General features: G+C 43.7%; 1 pseudogene; it reads left to right on the forward strand.

Moving 5' to 3' along the window:
• Positions 1–3,531: 3,531 nt before the first annotated feature.
• Positions 3,532–5,119, forward strand: LOC113899655 (annotated as a pseudogene).
• Positions 5,120–5,351: the final 232 nt, after the last annotated feature.

Here is a 5,351-nt window from a genome sequence, read left to right on the forward strand (position 1 = left end):
GGCGTACTGCGATTCATGGGGTCGCAAAGAGTCGGACATGACTGAGCGATTGAACTGAACTGAACTGAATGGTCCCATCTTCCTGAGTAGGTTCAAGGGAAGAGGGGAAAACAGATGGGGCCATGAACACAGGCCCTGAAATTTCACCAGTGACCACCACCCATGTCTGCCTCTCCTTCATCTTGCCCCCCAAAAAATTAAAAATAAGACATTTTAGGCATTTTTCTGAAATCAGTGTGCTCTATGTGCTCTTTATCTAGTTTGACATGACTGTTTTGGTGATCACCCATAAGTATTGCCTCCCAAATTGCTGGTACAGCTATCAGTCTTACCTGTCTAATTTCAATAATTCACCTTTAGTTTTTGTAGGCAACGTTTGTCCATTTCTTGGCTCTCTTGCTACCCTTCATACTTGTAAAAGTTTACCAGCAATAGTTCTGCTGTCAGTTCTGTAAGATCTATTAGAATGTCATTTACTTGGTCCTAAATACTTGACAACCTAGACAGCATATTAAAAAGCAGAGACATGTATAATATCATATAAGAAATGAATCGCCAGTCCAGGTTTGATGCAGGATACAGGATGCTTGGAGCTGGTGCACTGGGATGACCCAGAGGGATAGTATGGGGAGGGAGGTGGGAGAGGGGGGTTCAGGATTAGGGACACGTGTACTCCCGTGGTGGATTCATGTTGATGTATGGCAAAACCAATACAATATTATAAAGTAATTAGCCTCTAATTAAAATAAATAAATTTAAATTAAAAAAAAAAGCAGAGACATTACTTTGCCAACAAAGGTCCATCTAGTCAAAGCTATGGTTTTCCAGTAGTCATGTATGGATGTGATAGTGGCCTATAAAGAAAGCTGAGCACCAAAGAATTGATGCCTTTGAACTGTGGTGTTGGAGAAGACTCTCGAGAGTCCCTTGGACTGCAAGATCAGACTAGTCAATCCTAAAGGAAGTCAGTCCAGAATATTCATTGGAAGGACTGATGCTGAAACTGAAACTCCAATACTTTGGCCACCTGATGTGAAGAACTGACTCATTGGAAAAGACCCTGATGTTGGGAAAGACTGAAGGTGGGAAGAGAGAAGAGAAGGGGATTACAGAGGATGAGATAGTTGGACGGCATCGCCGACTCAATGGACGTGAATTTGAGTAAGCTCTGGGAGTTGGTGATGGACAGGGAAGTCTGCCATGATGCAGTCCATGGGGTCGCAAAGAGTCACACAACTGAGTCACACAACTGAGTGACTGAACTGAACTGAACTGAAGAGGCAAGAAGTCATATGAAGAGCCTCAGAGCTTAGTACTTAGTTCATTGAACCAAGGTATTTATCTCCTTAGGGTTCCCACAGCACATTGACCTAACATCCATCGTTATGTCTGTATACAGTTTTTTCCTGCCTGAGACACAGTGAGCTTGAAGGTGAGGACAAAATCTTAGTTTATTCACGTCTGTAGGATTAAATACACAATTCAGAATATTCTATAATATTCTACATGTTCAACACATGTTTATTAAATATTGATTGTAAACTTATAGTTCATGGAAGAGACAAAAACAGCAAGTCTGATGTGTTTCAAATTCAGGGAGGTATAAGGCTTTAGCATGTCACTCAAGATAAATTTTAATCTAGGAACACACCTCTTCCCTGTGCCCCCTCTTTCTCTTTAGTCACTTAAGAACAGAAATTTGGTTTCTAGATTCTGCCGCTTGTTTTTCTCCATCATCATGAAAACAAGGGTATTCTTTCTTTGAACTGCATGTGGTTACTTTAAAAAAAATTTTTTTTTAATTTTTCTTGGAGTATAGTAGGCTTCCGAAGTGACACAGTGGTAAAGAATCTACCTGCCAGTACACGAGGTTTAAGAGATGTGGGTTCAATCCCTGGGTGGGGAAGATCCCCTAGAGTAGGAAATGGCAATCCGCTCCAGTATTCTTGCCTCGAAAATTCCATGGCTCGAAGAGCCTGGTGGGCTACAGTACATGAGGTTGCAAAGAGTCAGACATGACTGAGCGCACACACACACACACACACACACACACACATAATTGCTTTACAATATTGTATTGTTTCTACTGTATAGCAAAGTGAATCAACTATACATATAGCTATACACATAGCTGAGCCACCAGGGAAGCCCATATAAACATATACATATAACCCTTCTTTTGTGGATTTCATTCCCATTTCAGTCACTAAAGAGCACTGAGTAGGGTTCCCTGAACTATGCAGCAGCTTCTCGTTGTGCTCACTTTTACAAGTAAATTTAAATACCATAGAAAGGGTCCTGATTGGTTTCTGCTCTTCAGTTAATCCTTGTCTGAGGCCCCAGCTTGGAGAGGGAGATCAGACCCCCTCCTGGGGCGGGCACCTGTGTGACAATTCCAGCAGCATGGTTATTCTATGAGGCTTTTGTAATCAGAACCTCTCTCTGGGGATAGTTTACTGACACTGGAAGTTCGTCATGGTTACAGAGCACTTTGATTTCACAAAAATAAGAGGTCTTCTCTGCTGAGGTAGCAAGTGCTGTTTTGTTTAATACAGATTAACTGGGGAAGAACCACAAGTTCAGTGTTAAAGAGCCAAGATTTCTCTCCCCTCCCTGAGCCAGCCTGCTCAGAAGATAGTGATACGTGTTTATAGTCACTAAATTGAACTGAAGAGAAAGTCAAGTTGGAAGGCATCTGTCTTTGAAAAGAGGCCATCAGAGGCAGGCTCCTGCCCTATCTGCCCATAGAAGTCCTCATATCCCCAGCCATGGGCCCTCTTGGTAATAAACAAATGCAGCTAAGAGTTTGTATTTGGCATAAGAGCCCGATCAATGTTACCTAAAAACAAAATAAAAACAAAAAGGTGACCAAATCTGAGTACTGGGCTTTGGCTCCAGTCAATACAATGCAGGCAAGAGCTGGGGTCCCAGTCTCAGACTAACTTTCTACACCCAAGAAACAACAGCGATTGTATCAACCCTGGAACCTCAGTGGGAGGGTCAGCATTTAATGGAAAAGTGCTCTCCTCACAGTTCTCCCCCTGAGCCTGGAGATTAGATGTCTGTGTTGCTATTCCATACCTGACAACAGAAAAAATATATATTTAAATGACATCCAGTGCTGACAAGAATGTTGTACAGATAATACATCAAAATTATGGAGATGCTGTAAATCGATACAAATCTTTGGGAAAATAATTTGCTCATAGATCTTAAAAGTCATAGAAAGTTTTCTACCCTCTCATTCCTGGAAATTTATCCTAGTGGGAAAAAAAAAAAACTAAAATTAGGATATAACTTTGCAAAGTGCACTTATTGTAGCATTATTTTACAAACTATTATAGCAACAGGAAATATCCTAACCGTGCAAGGATAAGAAAGTGTTAGACCATGGTCCAGCCACACAATGAAAAGTATTTATCAATTAAAATTATTATAAAGACTGTAGCATGTGGGAAAGCACTTACAAAGTGCCTGCAGGGAACCCAGGCCATGAGTGGAGGCGGAAGTGCACGGCAGCAGCCCTGGGCAATGGTGGGTGTCCCTGGAGCGGCCGCCTTCCAGCTTGGTGCTGACAAAAGGGTGCCAGCGATGCCTGGATCTCCTGTGAAAGTGAAGATACAGTCAAGCTCCTCAACTCCCACCATGCCACCCCTTCCACCAATAAATCCTGGAGGACCCAGGCCCGTGTCATTCACTCCTACAGCATTGAGCAATGGCATCAACAATTCTCCTCCTACCCTTAGCAGTGCCCCATCACCACCACAAAGATTCAGCAATGGTCCTGCCTCTTCCACATCATCTGCACTAACTAACCAACAGTTGCCAGCCACTCGTGGTGCTCGGCAGCTCAGCAAGTTGAAACGCTTCCTCGCCACTCTGCAGCAGTTTGGCAATGTCATCTCACCTGAGACTGGGGAGAAGGTGCAGACTCGTGTTCTAACACTGGTCAACTCAACAGTAACAATTGAAGAATTCCATTGCAAGCTCCAGGAGGCTACAAACTTTCCTCTTCATCCTTTTTTTATTCCATTCCTCAAGGCCAACCTTTCTCTGCTGCAGCAAGAACTGCTACACTGCGCTCGGGCTGCCAAGCAGACCCCATCCCAGTACCTGGCTCAATGCGAACACCGTCTGCTCAACACAAGTATTGCGTCCCCTGCTGACTCTTCTGAGCTGCTCATGGAAGTGCATGGAAATGGAAAAAGGCCCAGTCCAGAGAGGCGGGAAGAGACCAGTTTTGAAAGAGATGCAATTGCTCCTGAACCTCCTGCCAAGAGAGCGTGTACCATTAGCCCTGCTCCCCGGCACAGTCTTGCCCTCACTGTACCCTTCATGAATGCTGGGGGCCAGTTCCATCCTACTCCGCCTCTTCAGCACTACACCTTAGATGATATCGCAACTTCCCACCTATATCGTGAGCCTAGCAAGATGATAGAACACCGAGAAGTTCGTGATAGACACCACATTCTTAGTCTAAATGGAGGCTATCAAGATGAGTTGGTAGACCACCGTTTGACAGAAAGGGAATGGGCTAATGAATGGAAACATCTTGACCGTGCCCTCAACTGCATTATGGAAATGGCAGAGAAAACAAGGCGCTCCATGGCAGTCCTGCGGCACTGTCAAGAAGCAGACCATGAAGAACTCAACTACTGGAAAAGACAATTCAACAAAAACACAGAAATGAGGAAAACAGGGAGTGAGTTGGTCTCCAGGCAGCACAGTCCTGGGAGCGCAGATTCTCTCAGCAATGATTCTCGCCGGGAATTCAACAGTAGGCAGGGAATAGGATATGTACCTGTGGAGTTTTGGAAAAAGACTGAAGCTGTGAATAAGGTGAAAATTCAGGCCATGTCAGAAGTACAGAAAGCTGTTGCTGAGGCAGAGCAAAAAGCCTTTGAAGTGACTGCAACCGAGAGAGCTAGAATGGAGCAGACAATAGCGGACGTCAAACGGCAGGCTGCAGAGGATGCCTTTCTCGTCATAAACGAGCAGAAGAGTCAACGGAGAACTGCTGGAACTGTGGCCGCAAAGCCAGTGAAACTGCAGTGGCTGCAACATCGCACGATACTGCGGCTGTTTCTCCCCTTACAAAGTGCCCTTACAAAGGCCCTAGTACAAAAACCAGGACAAGAGAGCACCAGAAAAGAAAGCCATAATCTTATTTTTCTTATGAATACTGATATAAAAATAATAAATAAACTGAGCAAATTGAATCCAGCAACATACTAAACACATAATATACCATAGCCAAGTTGGGTTTATTCTAGAAATACAAGGATGATTCAGTAACAGGAAATAATCTGTTCATATAATTCTCCATATTAATAGATCAAAGGAGGAAAAAC

Source organism: Bos indicus x Bos taurus, chromosome 10, assembly GCF_003369695.1.
Source record: "Bos indicus x Bos taurus breed Angus x Brahman F1 hybrid chromosome 10, Bos_hybrid_MaternalHap_v2.0, whole genome shotgun sequence".
Lineage (NCBI taxonomy): Eukaryota > Metazoa > Chordata > Mammalia > Artiodactyla > Bovidae > Bos > Bos indicus x Bos taurus.